At 56.8% G+C, this 22390-nt stretch overlaps 1 protein-coding gene across 6 annotated transcripts in view; it reads right to left on the bottom strand.

The window, feature by feature from the left end:
* MAK (male germ cell associated kinase) overlaps window positions 1-21982 on the bottom strand; it is a 98735-nt gene extending 76753 nt beyond the window's left edge. For 4 of the 6 annotated variants that reach the window (XM_069730662.1, XM_069730664.1, XM_069730665.1 and 1 more), the window contains exon 1: window positions 21822-21948. The gene's annotated coding sequence lies outside the window, so the exon portion shown is untranslated. Of the gene's footprint in view, window positions 1-21821 lie in introns of all 6 variants that reach the window. The other 2 variants (XM_069730660.1, XM_069730663.1) reach the window with 1 other exon arrangement.
* Window positions 21983-22390: the final 408 nt, after the last annotated feature.

Below are 22390 nucleotides of genomic sequence, written 5' to 3'. Positions count from 1 at the left end.
CAGCTGCCAGATGTGAACAAGGGGGACTTAAAGAATGAGAGCGATGGCGCCAAAGAGTATATACCGATCAGTTGCTAAGGTGGGGCCCCGACATGGGATACTCACCACACACGGGGATATGAACACACACACAAAATGCGCCACACACTACCACGTGCTTGAACACATAGACCACCCTCAGCACACATTTCACCACACATACACCAACCTCGCCACATAAAAGTCGAAACACAAAAGTCGCCGCTCAAAACTCGCCACGCGCAAAACTCGCCACATGCAAAAACTAGGCTCACGCAAAACTCGCCACAAGTGCAAAACTCACCTCATGGAAAACTCGCCACAAGTGCAAAACTCACCTCATGGAAAACTCGCCACAAGTGCAAAACTCACCTCATGGAAAACTCGCCACAAGTGCAAAACTCACCTCATGGAAAAATCACCACACGCAAAACTTGCACACGAGGAAAAATTGCCACATGCACAAAATTTGCAACACATGCAAAAGTTGCCTCACACAAAACTTGCACATACTCAAAAGGCACCAGATATAAAACTCACCACGCGCAAAACTCGCCATGCGCAAAACTTGCTGCACACAACTTGCTACACTAACCTGTCACATGCAACTCGACACACAAAAAGTTGCTACACGCATGTTGCCACACAAAAAACTCAGCTCACAAAAGTCGCTACATGCATGTCGCCACACACAACTCAACACACACAACTTGACAAACGAAACTCGCCCTAAAACACACAAGTCTGGTATTAGCCTTCAAAAATAAAAATCTGATTAATAAGCAGACAAACTACAAGAGCAACAAATGTACCATATAGGAAATACGGCAGCTGTCAGTCACATGACCTGTCTATTATGTGTATGTGTGAGCTAATATATACTGCCAGGGGGAGGGCTTCCTGTTGGCTGGGGATTTATCAGGCTGCCAATTTATCTTACAAATACTGAGATAAAAATACTGAGCAAATAACGTGTTAACGAGGTCTAATACAGGAGATCACACAGGTATATACTATATACAGGGGAGATGACACACAGATATATACTATATACAGGAGAGATGACACACATGTATATACTATATAGAGGAGGAGATGACATACAGGTATATACTATATACAGGAGGAGATGACACACAGGTATATACTATATACAGGAGCAGATTACCTACAGGTATATACTATATACAGGAGGAGATGACATACAGGTATATGCTATATATAGAAGATGACATACAGGTATATACTATATACAGGAGGAGATGACACACAGATATATACTATATGCAGGGGAGATGACACACGTATATACTATATACAGGAGGAGATGACATACAGGTATATACTATATATAGGAGGAGATGACATACAGGTATATACTATATATAGGAGGAGATGACATACAGGTATATACTATATACAGGGGAGATGACACACAGCAGGTATATACTATATACAGGGGAGATGACATACAGGTATATACTATATACAGGAGATGACATACAGGTGTATACTATATATAAGGGAGATGACAAACATGTATATACTGAGGTGAAAATGAGAGGTGTGAGGTGAAAATGAAAAGGTGTGAGTGCAAAATGAGAGGAGTGAGGGAAAATAGTGTAGTGTTCGGAAAATGACAGATGTGAGGTCGAAATGACGTGTTAGGGGGGAATGAGAGGAGTGAGGGAGAAAATGAGAGGTGTGAGGGAGAAAATGAGAGATGTGAGGGGGAAAATTAAAGATGTGATTGGGAAAATGAGAGGCGTGATGGGAAAATAAGAGAAGTGAGGTGCTATAACTAACCACAGATATTTACTATGCCCAGGCAACGCCGGGCTCTTCAGCTAGTATATATATATACATACACACTGCTCAAAAAAATAAAGGGAACACTTAAACAACAGAATATAACAACGGGGAAGTCGAACTTCTGTGAAATCAAGCTGTCCACTTAGAAAGCAACAGTGTTTGACAATCAATTTCACATGCTGTTGTGCAAATGGAATAGACAATAGATGGATATTATTGGCAATTATCAAGACACACTCAATAAAGGAGTGGTTCTGCAGTTGGGAACCACACACCAGATTTCAGTACCAATGCTTTCTGGCTGATACTTTTTATATTTTGGTCACTTTTGAATGTTGGTTGTGCTTTCACACTCGTGGTAGCATGAGACGGACTCTACAACCCACACAAGTAGCTCAGGTAATGCAGCTCATCCAGAATGGCACATCAATGTGAGCTGTGGCAAGAAGGTTTGTTGTATCTGTCAGCGTAGTGTCCAGAGGCTGGAGGCACTACCAGGAGACAGGCCATTACACCAGGAGATGTGGAGGGGGCCGTAGGAGGGCAACAACCCAGCAGCAGGACCACTACCTCAGCCTCTGTGCAAGGAGGAACAGGAGGAGCACTGCCAGAGCCCTGCAAAATGACCTTCAGCAGGCCACAAATGTGCATGTGTCTGCAGAAACAGTTAGAAACCGACTCCATGAGGATGGTCTAAGTGCCCGACATCCACAGATGGGGGTTGTGCTCACAGCCCAAAACCATGCAGGACGCTAGGAATTTGCCACAGAACACCAGGATTGGCAAATTCGCCACCAGCGCCCTGTGCTCTTCACAGATGAAAGCAGTTTAAACACTGAGCACATGTGACAGACTTGACAGAGTCTGGAGACGCCGTGGAGAGCGATCTGCTGCCTGCAACATCCTTTAGCCTGACCAGTTTGGCAGTGGGTCAGTAATGGTGTGGGGTGACATTTCTTTGGAGGGCCGCACAGCCCTCCATGCGCTCGCCAGAGGTAGCCAGACAGCCATTAGGTACCGAGATAAGATCCTCAGACCCCTTGTGAGACCATATGCTGGTGAGGTTGGCCCTGGGCTCCTCCTAATGCAGACCTCATGTGGCTAGAGTGTGTCAGCAGTTCCTGCAAGATGAAGGCATTGATGCTATGGACTGTCCCTGACCATTCCCCAGACCTGAATCCGATTGAACACATCTGGGACATCTGACTCCAACCTAAGGCTCGGCTCACATTTATGCTGAGCGCTTACACCGGGGTTTCCGTATAAGTCTCTGAAATATGTGATTTAGATGAAACCCCAGGCGTAATATTCCCTATAATGAGGCAGATGGAGGCACTGTGGACGCCATAGGACCTGTGATCTGGCGTGTCCTACTTTTTAGCGGAGCATAAAAGCACAGTCGACCACAGTTTTGTGCACTCCTGAAAAGAAGGACACCACTGAACAGAGGCCAGACCGAGTCCAGAGTAACTCTGTTGCCTCATTATAGTGAATGGATCCCTCAGGGTTTCACTCAGAGATTTACATAGAAATTATAAGCTGTGAGTGGGGGTTAAATTCCGCGCCAATATCGCTGATTGGTCACGCCCGGCTGGCCGATCAGCGAAGCGTGGTTCAAATCCCGCGCCAATTCGCGGCCGGACTGCATCTGTCACTGATTGGTCGCAGGATGTCGGGGGCGCTGGATGTCGAGGGTTCGGGGCGCAGGATATAGCACAGCCACGTAATATATAACACAGCCAACGTAGCATATAACACAGCCACATAGCATGTAACACAGCCACGTTGCATGTAACACAGCCACGTTGCATGTAACACAGCCACGTTGCATGTAACACAGCCACGTTGCATGTAACACAGCCACGTTGCATATAACACAGCCACGTTGCATATAACACAGCCACGTAGCATATAACACAGCCATGTAGCATATAACACAGCCACGTAGCATATAACACAGCCACGTAGCATATAACACAGCCACGTAGCATATAGCACAGCCACGTAATATATAGCAGCCACGTAGTATATCGCACAGCCACGTAGTATATCGCACAGCCGCGTAGTATATAGCACAGCCACGTAGTATATAACATAGCCACGTAGTACATAACATAGCCACGTAGTACATAGCACAGCCCATGTAGTATACAACAAAGTCCACATATAACACAGCCACGTAGCATATAACACAGCCACGTAATATATAGCAGCCACGTAGTATATCGCACAGCCGCGTAGTATATAGCACAGCCGCGCAGTATATAGCACAGCCGCGTAGTATATAGCACAGCCGCGTAGTATATAGCACAGCCGCGTAGTATATAGCACAGCCGCGTAGTATATAGCACAGCCGCGTAGTATATAGCACAGCCGCGTAGTATATAGCACAGCCGCGTAGTACATAACACAGCCGCGTAGTACATAACACAGCCGCGTAGTACATAACATAGCCGCGTAGTATACAACAAAGTCCACATAGTATATAACACAGCCCACGCAGTATATAACACAGCCCACGCAGTATATAACACAGCCCACGCAGTATATAACACAGCCCACGCAGTATATAACACAGCCCACGCAGTATATAACACAGCCCACGCAGTATATAACACAGCCCACGCAGTATATAACACAGCCCACGCAGTATATAACACAGCCCACGCAGTATATAACACAGCCCACGCAGTTTATAACACAGCCCACGCAGTATATAACACAGCCCACGCAGTATATAACACAGCCCACGCAGTATATAGCAGTGTGGGCACCATATCCCTGTTAAAAAAAAGAAAAAAGAAAAAATAGTTATATACTCACCTTCTGACGTCCACCGAACCTGTCCCGCTCCTCGCGATGTGGCCGACAGCTTCCGTTCCCAGTGATGCATTGCGAAATTACCCAGATGACGTGGCGGTCTCGCGAGCATCAATAGTAAAAAGTTGGTCACACTTGTCAAGCACTATGCTTGACAAGTGTGACCAACCTGTCAATCACTTTTCCAAGCGATGCTTCAAATCGCTTGGAAAAGCGCAAGCATTCTGCAAGCTAAAACGCTTGTGTTTTGTGGCAAACGCATGCGAATTCCACATTTCCGCAGCATCTCTGCATCGTGGGCACATAGCCTAAGTGTTCAGCGTAGAGCGCCAGATAAACGTGATCCTAAATGTTATGTAAAATGTTCCCAATAAAAGCTTCTACTCAATCCACAAAAAAAGCAAGTACCCACTCACAGCTGTAATGGGTTATCGGAAATATAGGGGGCTTCCACTTTATTGGTAGTACAAAGGCTCAGGAAAAGCGAAATGGCTCCTCGTCCCCCAAAAGAAATCCAGCAAATTCTGCACTCCCAAATCCAAATGCCCCCCTCCCTTCTGAGCCCCACTGTGCCTAAACAACATTTAGCGCCCACGTTTGACCTTTCTGTAGTGATGAGAGCCCACCTAATTTGCAGGTGCGTGTCTCCAGGAGCATGAGGTGGTCACTACAAAGGCAGTTTGCACTTTTCACTTACGAACATCCAATGCTGCTTGTTTATGGGATACACCCAGTCAAAATTGTCACTACAAGTTCCAAATTGGGGTCATTTGAAGGGGGGGGGGGGGGGGGGGGAAGGATTCTGCTTTTCTAGCACCAAGGGGCTCTGTATATGGAGTCTGGAAACTATTCTAGAAAATTGGGGAGCCAGTAGGCAATTAGCACTCTTTTCCTCCAGCCGCTAGTTCTGTAGTACCACTGGTTTTATTCAACTGTAAACCAACGAGTATTGTGACAGATGTCAAGCTATACAACAGATAATAGTAGGGAGCATGCCACACCCTAAAATAGTAGGTCAACCTACTTCAACAGGGCAACAGTCATGACGTTTTGCCTTAAAGGGAGTCTGTCACCCCCAAAATGCATATTAAATGGGCTATACAGTTTTAGGGGACTTAGCCCCCCTAACAACCATAGTAGAACTGTACCTGTTAGGCCCCCTTCACACATCCAATTTGCGTGTCCATATGTGGTCAGTTTTTTAAGGGCCGCAAGTGCAGACACGCCCATCCATTGTATTCAATGGTGGTACGTAGACGTGTCAGGTTTTTTCAGCAGTACGGACAAAATGTGTGCCACACACATCCGTGTATAATCAGCGTGACACCTACCAGCACCTGGGAACAAGCGGTACAGTTCTCGCTGTTCTTAAGCACCGGATGATGAAGGCAGCTCTCATAATTTCTTACTTATTCTCCCTGAGATCAGTGGAACCAAGCTCTCACTGTGAACATTCTGTGTAAAACAAAGAATTGAATTTAAAACATTGTGTTGGCTCCTGTGTAATTTTCATAGCCAGCAGAGGGAAAGCCCAGCTTTGGGTGGATGGAAGACTATGGGGGTGCATTATAGTATATCAAGGGCTATGAGGATGGATTATACTATATGGAGGGCTATATGGGGGCAATAGTAATAATTGGAGGGCTATGTGGGGGTCATTATACTGTATGCAAGCAAGTATACGGTGTGAAGGTTTGTGTGGGGTCCATCATACTGTGTGTGTGTGTCATTATACCGTTTTGAGGGCTAGTGGGGGCTATTATACTGTATGTAGGACCATTATACTGCATGGAGGACTGGATAGGGGATCATACTGTGTTGGGGGTCTCCATATTTTGCCATGGGATTGGAGGGGTGGGGTACAGTAGGGTCATCATACTTTGTGTGTGGAGGGTACTGTGGAGGAATTCATTGCGAGACTAACCACCAAATATTGTATAATAAATTACAAAAGTCATTATACCAAAATCATAACTTTGTTAACATACAATGAAAATTCAACTAGAAAAGTTAAAAACTATTCACAAATTCCCATAAAACCTAAAAAAAGGGAGCAGTGTGGTTAGATGGGAAAACAGCATGATTTATAGTCTTCAGGACAAAAATTAATATAAAGGGTATAGAAATAGAAATATCACAGAAAACAGGAAAATGGGATCTGCATAACAATGCCACATGCCATCATGCATAAAGGAAGCACACTGCTTAGTACCCCATGGGGTAGTCCGGATTTAGCCCAGAAATTGATATCCATCACGTCAATGATGAATTGCTGTCATCTTGTAAAATAAATGGACTGGTGGTTTCCACACAGGCCTTGATTTGGCATCAGGACTCGATTCCTTGAGGTGCATGCCTCTAAATAACAGGCTAAGCGCAAAGTGGCATATGCCTCGCCACAAACCTTACTCCAGTCAGCCTGGAATAAGACTTCTGGCAGAAGGAAATCTACAACTCGTCATGGATTAGACGAACTGTGGCATCGTTCCCCAGCTCCGCTCAGTTCAGCAAAGTTGGGCAACACTGCCAAAGTCGCTACATTTTTACACCACTCCGAGTTACACACAACTTTTGCGGCTTTTCAAAACTTTTTTTAAGTTTTTTGGTTTAAAAGCTTTGATAAATCAGGGCCTGTATATATTCAGTCTTTCCATAAACTTCATGTATTTGTCAACAAAAGTAAAAAAAAACAAAAAAAAACGTATAAAATATTTATAATTGTACTTCAGTACTCATAGGAACATCTGACACTGAAGCACCAAACTTGGTGAAATCCAACATGTGCGTCAGTTTCACAACTTTTGGGCACAACTGTATACAGTAGTACAACTGTCAGATGCAGGCATAACAGGACATCATATGATATGGGTTGATAATAATGTTACATATATCATCCTTATAAACACTAGCACATAGGGTTAATATTGGAAGCCTTGTTAGAAGAAAATCCAATAGAGAACAGCCTGCCTCCAGTCCCACACACTTAGCAGTAATCACTTTACATAAGATTAGAGAATTATTCCTCTAGAGGACACACAGAGGACACCGAAACCTAACAGACAAAACAATGGACACTAGAACTGTGACATACAAGACGAAGACTGAGATCAGCAAGAGCGAAGAAATGCAAGCAGTCATCATACGGTGCACGAAAACTCACACCTGTCCCTGGGTAAATGGCAGAGACAAAAAAAATGCTGCTGTCATGTGCCAGGAAAAATGCGGACTTAGGCTACGTTCACATTAGCGTTACGCTAATGTGCGTCGCTGTTGCGTCGGCGACGCAGCGGCGACGCAGCGGCGACGCGCCCCTATGTTTAACATAGGGGACGCGTGCGTCTTTTTGCACGCGTTTTCCGACACGTGCGTCGTTTTAGACGCTAGCGTCGGACGCAAGAAAACGCTACAAGTTGCATTTTTCTTGCGTCCGATTTCGGCAAAAAACGACGCACGCGTCGCAAAACGCGCGTGTTTGCGTGCGTTTTTCCGTGCGTCGCCGCTGCAACGGCGACGCGACGCTAATGTGAACGTAGCCTTAGCGCCGGAGCCGGCAACAAAGGGAGGTAGATGACCTTGAACGTACCTGTACAGCCAAGGTCGTGGAGGGGGTTGAGATCTCTCCAAAGTTGTTCAGTGGAATTTACATCTGGTCTCATTGCTGGCCACTTCTTAACTCTCCAGTGCTTTGTCAGCTGTCATGTGCCGGAAAAGATGCGGGCTCAGCGCCAGAGCCCGCATTAAAGGGGTGACACGACATATGACGTATTTATTCGTCATATGTCGTGAAAGGGCTACATCTGCCATATGGTTCCAGAGATGGTGGCCTTTTCATTTAGTGGTCATTTTTATGGTCTTCGCCATGTGGGGGAACCGATCATACTGGTAAAGGAATGTTATCATCAAGCTGTCAAACTAATCATGTCTTTCCAGAAGACATAACAGAGCAATGGCACAAGGCCTCATGCATTGGTTTCTGCTAGCAAAGACCAACTGAGGACACTACATACACCAGCAATAAGCTACATGTGTTATTCACAGCTGAGCATAAGACAGTGACTATATATGTGAAGAAAGGAGACCTTGCCGTGACGGTGCATCATAACTGTAAACTGGTTGACAAACAGTCATGGTTGAAAGTGTTGGCACCCTTCAATTGTTCCAGAACATGAAGTATTTCTCCCAGAAAATTATTGCAGTTACACGTTTTGTTATGCACATTTATTTGTGTGTATTTGAACAACACAAAATAGAGGAAAAACGGCAGGTTGGACATAATTTCGCACAAAACTCCAAACACAATCAACACAAAATTGTTGGCACCTTTCCAAAATTGTGGGTAAATAACTTGGTTTCAAGCATGTGATGCTCGTTCAAACTCACAAGTGGAAAGGAACAGGTGTGGGCAATATAAAAATCACACCTGAAACCAGATAAAAACGGGGAGAAGTTGACTCAATCTTTGACTGTGGACTGTGCAAGGCATCATGAAATCTGAAGACTACCAAAAGATTTTGGGTGGCAATTCAGTGCCCCGTGTAAGAAATCTGGGTTTGTGTTCCAGGTCATGGATCTTCCATCAGAACAATGACCCCAAACATACTTCAAGAAGCAGAAGTGGATGGAAACAAAGTGCTGGAGAGTTCTGAAGTAGCCAGCAATGAGTCCGGATGTAAATCCCTTTGAACACCTGTGGAGAGGACAGGTGCGTTCAAGGTCCGTCTAAGCCCACAATTTTCCTGGCACATGACAGCTGATCAGCTGGGTTGTCATGACAGCCGGGGGTCTGCAGAACACCCCCATACTTCTCATTGCGGATCCCCTATGAACGCGCCCTGCGGCCAGAGTTCATAGGAGATGATGAGTTCTGCTACAAATGGCAGGACTGAAGCCCTGCTATTTGTAGCACAAGCAATCGAATGAGTACACAAGTAAAAAGTAGAATTTTTTTAAAATTAAAAATACTACAAAAATGTCTTATAACTTTCCCCTTTAACATGTTTGTCTATAATTGTCTTTCTAATCTCCTGAGACAACTCTTTCGCTTCCTCTGGTCCATGTTGGGTGTGATACACACCATGTCACCAACCAGCACAGTGAGTATCTGTAGCCCTATATACAGGCCACTCACTGATTGTAGACACCTGTGAGGCTAGTTAGTGGACACACCTGGGTTTAACATGTCCCTTTTGTCACATTATTTTCTGAGGTACCAGCATTTCTGTCCAGGTTTTTAGGAATTATAAAGGTACCAACTCATATTTTGCATAAACAGATATAACAATGAAAAGGTTAGTACAGCCTTTGCATTTTGACAAAAAAAAAACGGATGTCTGCCTATTATTTGGCATGCTTCCCGCAATAGCATGTGTTATGTGGACAGTCCTATCCTACTAGAAGAGGAAAACAGATCAGACAGCTTGGATTTCGCCCCATCTGATCCTACTGCCTTTCCTAGATAAGTGGCATTATGTGTCGGCGACCACTTTTCTCTGAAGGAATAACATCTCCGTGTCACTGGTATACTTATGGGGTAGTTAGAGAAGACAGACGGCCGCCAAGCTATAGTGTTATGTCTGTGGTGAGCTATAATGTTTACCTCAGGAGTGAGGAACCTCAGGCCCGCTGGCTGTTTATGGCCTTCGATGACCTTATATCCAGCCTCTGGGCAGATTTCCGGGGACCGCAGTGTTTGGGCCGGTAGCTGTGTTTTGTCAGCCGCCTTCCCATTAATGTCTTCTTACTCTGTGAGCTCATACACAAAATGTTCCCCCTACTTAGCGCTGAGGTGCGTGCAATGGAAGACTACGTCCTAACGCCAGTGCCAACGTCAGGACATATTTCATGGGTGGAGTTTGTGCACAATATGCACGGCCCCCCCAAAAGATGGCCCTTTGCAGAAAAAAAAAAAAAAAAGAAGATTCCCCACCCTTGGTTTACATGAACGCCATTTCTATCTATGCTGTTGGCAGCCCGGCAGACCACTGCCAATCTCTTTCTATACCCTCTGCTTTAACCCAATGGACAATCGAGGCATGAAGGGTGGGGGGCATCTATTGCCCAATAGTACCAGCATGCTAACCTTGCCATGAGTAACAGCTGGGGTCTACAGAGGGCAGAGGTCTCACTGACAGCTGGTGCTGCCTTCTGCCATCTGTGATCAGCTTAATGAGCTGCTGATCCACTGTATTCTGAAGCTCCTAAGGAAACTGGTACCGTTACAGCCTCATCAGCAGACACTGGGACTGATAACAACCAATCAGACTGCTTTATTTATGTTACGCAATTATCTGGGATCTGATTGGCTGCAAGGGCAAAGGATCCACTGATTTTCAGACGAATCTCCTCCATTCAATAATTTGGATTACTCAAATACAAAACTCTCTTACATTACTATAAATCACTGATAAAACTGATGGTCCAGCTACGGGGAAGCTGCACTAGCAAAAACAGAAACTGCGTCCAAGTCCCTACCCTTATACTGCATATGGGGGTGATAAAATAGCTATGATGTCATCAATACAGGCGTCAATAACACCGAAGATTAGGGGCTCGGCCCAGGTTCTTGCCCAGTGTCCTGGATCCCCAGTGGCCACTTTGAACCATATCGGCATCCATATAGCACTGATCCCCTGCGGCTTCCTGCCTACCTCCCCCGTTTTCTTGTTGAGCTTTGGCAGCTGTAGGTTTGCGGCCAACAAGACATCAGCGTCCTGGGGCAGGCAAGACTTTATTCTTTGCATGGACTGCTGAACTCTGGGGGCACTATTACTGTATAGGGAACTCCTGGGGCATTATTACTGTATGGGGAACTCAGGGGGCACTATTACTGTATGGGGAACTCAGCGGGCATTATTACTGTATGGGGAACTCAGCGGGCATTATTACTGTATGGGGAACTCAGCGGGCATTATTACTGTATGGGGAACTCAGCGGGCACTATTACTGTATGGGGAACTCAGGGGGCACTATTACTGTATGGGGAACTCAGGGGGCACTATTACTGTATGGGGAACTCAGCGGGCATTATTACTGTATGGGGAACTCAGGGGGCATTATTACTGTATGGGGAACTCAGGGGGCATTATTACTGTATGGGGAACTCAGGGGGCATTATTACTGTATGGGGAACTCAGGGGGCATTATTACTGTATGGGGAACTCAGGGGGCATTATTAATGTATGGGGAACTCAAGGGGCATTATTAATGTATGGGGAACTCAGCGGGCATTATTACTGTATGGGGAACTCAGCGTGCATTATTACTGCATGGGGAACTCCAGGGGCACTATTACCGGAGAGGGATGTCAGATGGCATTATCACTGGAGGGGACACAGAGCGGCATTACTAGTTAAGGGGAGCAGTCAGGGGCTTGTGTATTGTTTTCTTATGGCAGTGGTCCCCAACTCCAGGCCTCGAGGGCCGCCAACAGTGCAGATTTTCAGGATTTCCTTAGTATTGCACAGGGGTTGGAATCATCACCTGTGCAGATGATCACATTACCACCGATGCAATACTAAAGAAATCCTGAAAACCTGCACTGTTGGCGGCCCTCGAGGCCTGGAGTTGGGGACCCCTGTCTTATGGGGATAAGAAACTATAGGCAGGTTGCCTGCTCTAGTCTCGGAGTGGTCACAGACCGTTCCTGACAGCAATTCTGCAGCTTCCCTTGACGTCAAGTCATCAGAGCCACCTCTTCTTTACCGCTCTGTTCTGTTGACAGGGCATCTGTGCCAATGTCATGCTAATTGATAGCTGGCTCCCCGCTGCTTAATTGTGGGAAGCAGACTGTCAATCAGAATGACTCTGGTGGTGACTCTCCGGTTAGGCTACGTTCACATTGGCGTTCCGCCAATGTGCGTCGCTGTTGCGCCGGCGACGCAGCGGCGACGCGCCCCTATGTTTAACATAGGGGACGCGTGCGTCGTTTCGGTGGCGTTTTTCGCCACGTGCGTCGTTTCCGACGCTAGCGTCGGACGCAAGAAAACGCTACATGTAGCATTTTCTGTGCGTCCGATTTTCGTCGGAAAACGACGCACGCGTCGCAAAACGTGCGCGTTTTAGCGTGCGTCGCGCGTTGCGTCGCCGACGCACGGCGGCGCAACGCTAATGTGAACGTAGCCTTACAGAGCAGACCAGAAGAGGAAGAGCTGCTCTGTTGATGGGAGTTCAAATGAAGCAGCAGAATCGCCGGCAGGATCGGTCTGTGACTGCACTGAACCGGCAGAGATCGGCGCTGGACAGAACAACTGCCTGCCTGTTTCTTCATAAAACGCTGGAGTCAGATAATGTTGAGAAGTGATTAGGAAATGAAGAAACACAAGAAGCAGGCTGCTTTTTTCTGTTGGCGCTTTGATCAAAAAACTTGTATTTTTTTGGCTCTAGTTTTAGTATTTATTTTTTGTCACCTGGTGGCATTTTTCTCACATGGGACACCAGGAGCCAGGACCGGCAAGGAGCGGGGTACAGCGCCGGGCACCAGGAGCCAGGACAGGCAGGGAGCAGAGTACAGCGCCGGACACCAGGAGCCAGGACCGGCAGGGAGCGGAGTACAGCGCCGGGCACCAGGAGCCAGGACCGGCAGGGAGCGAGGTACAGCGCCGGGCACCAGGAGCCAGGACCGGCAGGGAGCAGAGTACAGCGCCGGGCACCAGGAGCCAGGACCGGCAGGGAGCGGAGTACAGCGCCGGGCACCAGGAGCCAGGACCGGCAGGGAGCAGAGTACAGCGCCGGGCACCAGCAGCCAGGACCGGCAGGGAGCAGAGTACAGCGCCGGGCACCAGGAGCCAGGACCGGCAGGGAGCGGGGTACAGCGCCGGACACCAGGAGCCAGGACCGGCAGGGAGCGGAGTACAGCGCCGGGCACCAGGAGCCAGGACCGGCAGGGAGCGGAGTACAGCGCCGGGCACCAGGAGCCAGGACCGGCAGGGAGCGGAGTACAGCGCCGGGCACCAGGAGCCAGGACCGGCAGGGAGCGGGGTACAGCGCCGGACACCAGGAGCCAGGACCGACAGGGAGCGGGGTACAGCGCCGTACACCAGGAGCCAGGACCGGCAGGGAGCAGAGTACAGCGCCGGGCACCAGGAGCCAGGACGGGCAGGGAGCGGAGTACAGCGCCGGACACCAGGAGCCAGGACCGGCAGGGAGCAGAGTACAGCGCCGGGCACCAGGAGCCAGGACCGGCAGGGAGCAGAGTACAGCGCCGGGCACCAGGAGCCAGGACCGGCAGGGAGCGGGGTACAGCGCCGGACACCAGGAGCCAGGACCGACAGGGAGCGGAGTACAGCGCCGGGCACCAGCAGCCAGGACCGGCAGGGAGCAGAGTACAGCGCCGGGCACCAGGAGCCAGGACCGGCAGGGAGCGGGGTACAGCGCCGGACACCAGGAGCCAGGACCGGCAGGGAGCGGAGTACAGCGCCGGGCACCAGGAGCCAGGACCGGCAGGGAGCGGAGTACAGCGCCGGGCACCAGGAGCCAGGACCGGCAGGGAGCGGAGTACAGCGCCGGGCACCAGGAGCCAGGACCGGCAGGGAGCGGGGTACAGCGCCGGACACCAGGAGCCAGGACCGACAGGGAGCGGGGTACAGCGCCGTACACCAGGAGCCAGGACCGGCAGGGAGCAGAGTACAGCGCCGGGCACCAGGAGCCAGGACGGGCAGGGAGCGGAGTACAGCGCCGGACACCAGGAGCCAGGACCGGCAGGGAGCAGAGTACAGCGCCGGGCACCAGGAGCCAGGACCGGCAGGGAGCAGAGTACAGCGCCGGGCACCAGGAGCCAGGACCGGCAGGGAGCGGGGTACAGCGCCGGACACCAGGAGCCAGGACCGACAGGGAGCGGAGTACAGCGCCGGGCACCAGGAGCCAGGACCGGCAGGGAGCGGGGTACAGCGCCGGACACCAGGAGCCAGGACCGACAGGGAGCGGAGTACAGCGCCGGGCACCAGGAGCCAGGACCGGCAGGGAGCAGAGTACAGCGCCGGGCACCAGGAGCCAGGACCGGCAGGGAGCGGGGTACAGCGCCGGACACCAGGAGCCAGGACCGACAGGGAGCGGAGTACAGCGCCGGGCACCAGGAGCCAGGACCGACAGGGAGCGGAGTACAGCGCCGGGCACCAGGAGCCAGGACCGGCAGGGAACAGAGTACAGCGCCGGGCACCAGGAGCCAGGACGGGCAGGGAGCGGAGTACAGCGCCGGGCACCAGGAGCCAGGACCGGCAGGGAGCAGAGTACAGCGCCGGGCACCAGGAGCCAGGACCGGCAGGGAGCAGAGTACAGCGCCGGGCACCAGGAGCCAGGACCGGCAGGGAGCGGGGTACAGCGCCGGACACCAGGAGCCAGGACCGGCAGGGAGCGGAGTACAGCGCCGGGCACCAGGAGCCAGGACCGGCAGTGAGCGGAGTACAGCGCCGGGCACCAGGAGCCAGGACCGGCAGGGAGCGGAGTACAGCGCCGGGCACCAGGAGCCAGGACCGGCAGGGAGCGGGGTACAGCGCCGGACACCAGGAGCCAGGACCGACAGGGAGCGGGGTACAGCGCCGTACACCAGGAGCCAGGACCGGCAGGGAGCAGAGTACAGCGCCGGGCACCAGGAGCCAGGACGGGCAGGGAGCGGAGTACAGCGCCGGGCACCAGGAGCCAGGACGGGCAGGGAGCGGAGTACAGCGCCGGACACCAGGAGCCAGGACCGGCAGGGAGCAGAGTACAGCGCCGGGCACCAGGAGCCAGGACCGGCAGGGAGCAGAGTACAGCGCCGGGCACCAGGAGCCAGGACCGGCAGGGAGCGGGGTACAGCGCCGGACACCAGGAGCCAGGACCGACAGGGAGCGGAGTACAGCGCCGGGCACCAGGAGCCAGGACCGACAGGGAGCGGAGTACAGCGCCGGACACCAAGAGCCAGGACCGGCAGGGAGCGGAGTACAGCGCCGGACACCAGGAGCCAGGACCGACAGGGAGCAGGGTACAGCGCCGGACACCAGGAGCCAGGACCGGCAGGGAGCGGAGTACAGCGCCGGGCACCAGGAGCCAGGACGGGCAGGGAGCGGAGTACAGCGCCGGGCACCAGGAGCCAGGACCGGCAGGGAGCAGAGTACAGCGCCGGGCACCAGGAGCCAGGACCGGCAGGGAGCAGAGTACAGCGCCGGGCACCAGGAGCCAGGACCGGCAGGGAGCGGAGTACAGCGCCGGGCACCAGGAGCCAGGACCGGCAGGGAGCGGGGTACAGCGCCGGACACCAGGAGCCAGGACCGACAGGGAGCGGGGTACAGCGCCGGACACCAGGAGCCAGGACCGGCAGGGAGCGGAGTACAGCGCCGGGCACCAGGAGCCAGGACGGGCAGGGAGCGGAGTACAGCGCCGGACACCAGGAGCCAGGACCGGCAGGGAGCAGAGTACAGCGCCGGGCACCAGGAGCCAGGACCGGCAGGGAGCAGAGTACAGCGCCGGGCACCAGGAGTCAGGACCGGCAGGGAGCGGGGTACAGCGCCGGACACCAGGAGCCAGGACCGACAGGGAGCGGAGTACAGCGCCGGGCACCAGGAGCCAGGACCGACAGGGAGCGGAGTACAGCGCCGGGCACCAGGACCGGCAGGGAGCGGGGTACAGCACCGGACACCAGGAGCCAGGACCGACAGGGAGCGGGGTACAGCGCCGGGCACCAGGAGCCAGGACCGACAGGGAGCGGAGTACAGCGCCGGACACCAAGAGCCAGGACCGGCAGGGAGCGGGGTACAGCGCCGGACACCAGGAGCCAGGACCGACAAGGAGCGGGGAACAGCGCCGGACACCAGGAGCCAGGACCGGCAGGGAGCGGAGTACAGCGCCGGGCACCAGGAGCCAGGACGGGCAGGGAGCGGAGTACAGCGCCGGACACCAGGAGCCAGGACCGGCAGGGAGCGGGGTACAGCGCCGGACACCAAGAGCCAGGACCGGCAGGGAGCGGGGTACAGCGCCGGACACCAGGAGCCAGGACCGACAGGGAGCGGGGTACAGCGCCGGGCACCAGGAGCCAGGACCGACAGGGAGCGGAGTACAGCGCCGGACACCAAGAGCCAGGACCGGCAGGGAGCGGGGTACAGCGCCGGACACCAGGAGCCAGGACCGACAGGGAGCGGGGTACAGCGTCGGACACCAGGAGCCAGGACCGGCAGGGAGCGGAGTACAGCGCCGGGCACCAGGAGCCAGGACGGGCAGGGAGCGGAGTACAGCGCCGGACACCAGGAGCCAGGACCGGCAGGGAGCAGAGTACAGCGCCGGGCACCAGGAGCCAGGACCGGCAGGGAGCAGAGTACAGCGCCGGGCACCAGGAGCCAGGACCGGCAGGGAGCGGAGTACAGCGCCGGGCACCAGGAGCCAGGACCGGCAGGGAGCGGAGTACAGCGCCGGACACCAGGAGCCAGGACCGGCAGGGAGCGGGGTACAGCGCCGGACACCAGGAGCCAGGACCGGCAGGGAGCGGAGTACAGCGCCGGACACCAGGAGCCAGGACCGACAGGGAGCGGGGTACAGCGCCGGACACCAGGAGCCAGGACGGGCAGGGAGCGGAGTACAGCGCCGGGCACCAGGAGCCAGGACCGGCAGGGAGCGGAGTACAGCGCCGGACACCAGGAGCCAGGACCGACAGGGAGCGGGGTACAGCGCCGGGCACCAGGAGCCAGGACCGACAGGGAGCGGAGTACAGCGCCGGACACCAAGAGCCAGGACCGGCAGGGAGCGGGGTACAGCGCCGGGCACCAGGAGCCAGGACCGGCAGGGAGCGGGGTACAGCGCCGGACACCAGGAGCCAGGACCGGCAGGGAGCGGAGTACAGCGCCGGACACCAGGAGCCAGGACCGACAGGGAGCGGAGTACAGCGCCGGGCACCAGGAGCCAGGACCGACAGGGAGCGGAGTACAGCGCCGGGCACCAGGAGCCAGGACCGACAGGGAGCGGAGTACAGCGCCGGACACCAAGAGCCAGGACCGGCAGGGAGCGGGGTACAGCGCCGGGCACCAGGAGCCAGGACCGGCAGGGAGCGGAGTACAGCGCCGGGCACCAGGAGCCAGGACCGACAGGGAGCGGAGTACAGCGCCGGGCACCAGGAGCCAGGACCGACAGGGAGCGGAGTACAGCGCCGGACACCAAGAGCCAGGACCGGCAGGGAGCGGAGTACAGCGCCGGACACCAGGAGCCAGGACCGGCAGGGAGCAGAGTACAGCGCCGGACACCAGGAGCCAGGACCGGCAGGGAGCAGAGTACAGCGCCGGGCACCAGGAGCCAGGACCGGCAGGGAGCGGAGTACAGCGCCGGGCACCAGGAGCCAGGACAGGCAGGGAGCAGAGTACAGCGCCGGGCACCAGGAGCCAGGACCGGCAGGGAGCGGGGTACAGCGCCGGACACCAGGAGCCAGGACCGGCAGGGAGCGGGGTACAGCGCCGGACACCAGGAGCCAGGACCGGCAGGGAGCGGAGTACAGCGCCGGGCACCAGGAGCCAGGACCGGCAGGGAGCGGAGTACAGCGCCGGGCACCAGGAGCCAGGACCGACAGGGAGCGGGGTACAGCGCCGGACACCAGGAGCCAGGACCGGCAGGGAGCGGAGTACAGCGCCGGGCACCAGGAGCCAGGACCGGCAGGGAGCGGAGTACAGCGCCGGACACCAGGAGCCAGGACCGGCAGGGAGCAGAGTACAGCGCCGGGCACCAGGAGCCAGGACCGGCAGGGAGCGGAGTACAGCGCCGGGCACCAGGAGCCAGGACAGGCAGGGAGCAGAGTACAGCGCCGGGCACCAGGAGCCAGGACGGGCAGGGAGCGGAGTACAGCGCCGGGCACCAGGAGCCAGGACAGGCAGGGAGCAGAGTACAGCGCCGGGCACCAGGAGCCAGGACCGGCAGGGAGCGGGGTACAGCGCCAGACACCAGGAGCCAGGACCGGCAGGGAGCGGGGTACAGCGCCGGACACCAGGAGCCAGGACCGGCAGGGAGCGGGGTACAGCGCCGGACACCAGGAGCCAGGACCGACAGGGAGCGGGGTACAGCGCCGGACACCAGGAGCCAGGACCGGCAGGGAGCGGAGTACAGCGCCGGACACCAGGAGCCAGGACCGACAGGGAGCAGAGTACAGCGCCGGACACCAGGAGCCAGGACCGGCAGGGAGCAGAGTACAGCGCCGGGCACCAGGAGCCAGGACCGACAGGGAGCGGGGTACAGCGCCGGGCACCAGGAGCCAGGACCGACAGGGAGCGGGGTACAGCGCCGGGCACCAGGAGCCAGGACCGACAGGGAGCGGAGTACAGCGCCGGACACCAGGAGCCAGGACCGGCAGGGAGCGGGGTACAGCGCCGGGCACCAGGAGCCAGGACCGACAGGGAGCGGGGTACAGCGCCGGGCACCAGGAGCCAGGACCGGCAGGGAGCGGAGTACAGCGCCGGGCACCAGGAGCCAGGACCGGCAGGGAGCGGGGTACAGCGCCGGGCACCAGGAGCCAGGACCGACAGGGAGCGGAGTACAGCGCCGGACACCAGGAGCCAGGACCGGCAGGGAGCGGAGTACAGCGCCGGGCACCAGGAGCCAGGACCGGCAGGGAGCGGAGTACAGCGCCGGACACCAAGAGCCAGGACCGGCAGGGAGCGGAGTACAGCGCCGGACACCAGGAGCCAGGACCGACAGGGAGCGGGGTACAGCGCCGGGCACCAGGAGCCAGGACCGACAGGGAGCGGGGTACAGCGCCGGGCACCAGGAGCCAGGACCGGCAGGGAGCGGAGTACAGCGCCGGGCACCAGGAGCCAGGACCGGCAGGGAGCGGGGTACAGCGCCGGGCACCAGGACCGACAGGGAGCGGAGTACAGCGCCGGACACCAGGAGCCAGGACCGGCAGGGAGCGGAGTACAGCGCCGGGCACCAGGAGCCAGGACCGGCAGGGAGCGGAGTACAGCGCCGGGCACCAAGAGCCAGGACCGGCAGGGAGCGGGGTACAGCGCCGGACACCAGGAGCCAGGACCGGCAGGGAGCGGGGTACAGCGCCGGACACCAGGAGCCAGGACCGGCAGGGAGCGGGGTACAGCGCCGGACACCAGGAGCCAGGACCGGCAGGGAGCGGAGTACAGCGCCGGGCACCAGGAGCCAGGACCGACAGGGAGCGGGGTACAGCGCCGGGCACCAGGAGCCAGGACCGACAGGGAGCGGGGTACAGCGCCGGGCACCAGGAGCCAGGACCGACAGGGAGCGGAGTACAGCGCCGGACACCAAGAGCCAGGACCGGCAGGGAGCGGGGTACAGCGCCGGGCACCAGGAGCCAGGACCGGCAGGGAGCGGGGTACAGCGCCGGACACCAGGAGCCAGGACCGACAGGGAGCGGGGTACAGCGCCGGGCACCAGGAGCCAGGACCGGCAGGGAGCGGGGTACAGCGCCGGGCACCAGGAGCCAGGACCGGCAGGGAGCGGGGTACAGCGCCGGACACCAGGAGCCAGGACCGACAGGGAGCGGGGTACAGCGCCGGGCACCAGGAGCCAGGACCGGCAGGGAGCGGGGTACAGCGCCGGGCACCAGGAGCCAGGACCGGCAGGGAGCGGGGTACAGCGCCGGGCACCAGGAGCCAGGACCGGCAGGGAGCGGAGTACAGCGCCGGACACCAGGAGCCAGGACCGGCAGGGAGCGGAGTACAGCGCCGGGCACCAGGAGCCAGGACCGGCAGGGAGCGGAGTACAGCGCCGGACACCAAGAGCCAGGACCGGCAGGGAGCGGGGTACAGCGCCGGACACCAAGAGCCAGGACCGGCAGGGAGCGGGGTACAGCGCCGGATACCAGGAGCCAGGACCGGCAGGGAGCGGGGTACAGCGCCGGACACCAGGAGCCAGGACCGGCAGGGAGCGGAGTACAGCGCCGGGCACCAGGAGCCAGGACCGACAGGGAGCGGGGTACAGCGCCGGGCACCAGGAGCCAGGACCGACAGGGAGCGGGGTACAGCGCCGGGCACCAGGAGCCAGGACCGACAGGGAGCGGGGTACAGCGCCGGACACCAGGAGCCAGGACCGGCAGGGAGCAGGGTACAGCGCCGGGCACCAGGAGCCAGGACCGACAGGGAGCGGAGTACAGCGCCGGGCACCAGGAGCCAGGACCGGCAGGGAGCGGAGTACAGCGCCGGGCACCAGGAGCCAGGACCGGCAGGGAGCAGGGTACAGCGCCGGGCACCAGGAGCGACAGGGAGCGGGGTACAGCGCCGGGCACCAGGAGCCAGGACCGGCAGGGAGCGGAGTACATCGCCGGGCACCAGGAGCCAGGACCGGCAGGGAGCGGGGTACAGCGCCGGGCACCAGGAGCCAGGACCGGCAGGGAGCGGGGTACAGCGCCGGGCACCAGGAGCCAGGACCGGCAGGGAGCGGGGTACAGCGCCGAACACCAGGAGCCAGGACCGGCAGGGAGCAGGGTACAGCGCCGGGCACCAGGAGCCAGGACCGGCAGGGAGCAGGGTACAGCGCCGGACACCAGGAGCCAGGACCGGCAGGGAGCAGGGTACAGCGCCGGGCACCAGGAGCCAGGACCGACAGGGAGCGGAGTACAGCGCCGGGCACCAGGAGCCAGGACCGGCAGGGAGCGGAGTACAGCGCCGGGCACCAGGAGCCAGGACCGGCAGGGAGCAGGGTACAGCGCCGGGCACCAGGAGCGACAGGGAGCGGGGTACAGCGCCGGGCACCAGGAGCCAGGACCGGCAGGGAGCGGAGTACAGCGCCGGGCACCAGGAGCCAGGACCGGCAGGGAGCGGGGTACAGCGCCGGGCACCAGGAGCCAGGACCGGCAGGGAGCGGGGTACAGCGCCGGGCACCAGGAGCCAGGACCGGCAGGGAGCGGGGTACAGCGCCGAACACCAGGAGCCAGGACCGGCAGGGAGCAGGGTACAGCGCCGGGCACCAGGAGCCAGGACCGGCAGGGAGCGGGGTACAGCGCCGGGCACCAGGAGCCAGGACCGGCAGGGAGCGGGGTACAGCGCCGAACACCAGGAGCCAGGACCGGCAGGGAGCAGGGTACAGCGCCGGGCACCAGGAGCCAGGACCGGCAGGGAGCAGGGTACAGCGCCGGACACCAGGAGCCAGGACCGGCAGGGAGCAGGGTACAGCGCCGGGCACCAGGAGCCAGGACCGGCAGGGGGCAGGGTACAGCGCCGGGCACCAGGAGCCAGGACCGGCCATATATAGCAGTTGCTCACCTGCACTTGCAGTCGGGGGCTCAGCTGACAGGTCACGTGATTCACCCTTCTGCTCCCCGGGTCCTGGAAGTGTGTGAGGTACGTCGCCTTGGTAACAGCAGCCAGGGACAGGGGCGGGACGTATTTCGGAAGGCTCTCAATGACGTCTGAATGTTGTCTGCGTCCAACTATGGGAAGGGGCGGGATGAATGCGCGTGATTGGCTGCTGTTCCTCCAATGAGGAGAGTAGGAGGTGCCACCTCAAAGTCCCTGGCAGAGGCATAGGCGGTCACTATGACAACGGGAAACATGCAGGCGCTCCTCACACGTGCGGGGTCAGGGTTAACGCTGGAGGTGCAGTGCCGTGTGACTGACTGGCCACAGGGAGAACATGGGGGTGGTCAGAGATAAAGGTACCGTCACACTTAGCGACGCTGCAGCGATACCGACAACGATCCGGATCGCTGCAGCGTCGCTGTTTGGTCGCTGGAGAGCTGTCACACAGACCGCTCTCCAGCGACCAACGATGCCGGTAACCAGGGTAAACATCGGGTTACTAAGCGCAGGGCCGCGCTTAGTAACCCGATGTT

Source organism: Ranitomeya imitator, chromosome 6 (assembly GCF_032444005.1).
Source record: "Ranitomeya imitator isolate aRanImi1 chromosome 6, aRanImi1.pri, whole genome shotgun sequence".
Classification (NCBI taxonomy): Eukaryota; Metazoa; Chordata; class Amphibia; order Anura; family Dendrobatidae; genus Ranitomeya; species Ranitomeya imitator.
Note: the sequence above shows the minus strand (reverse complement) of the source record. Positions and strands in the feature narration are given on the sequence as shown.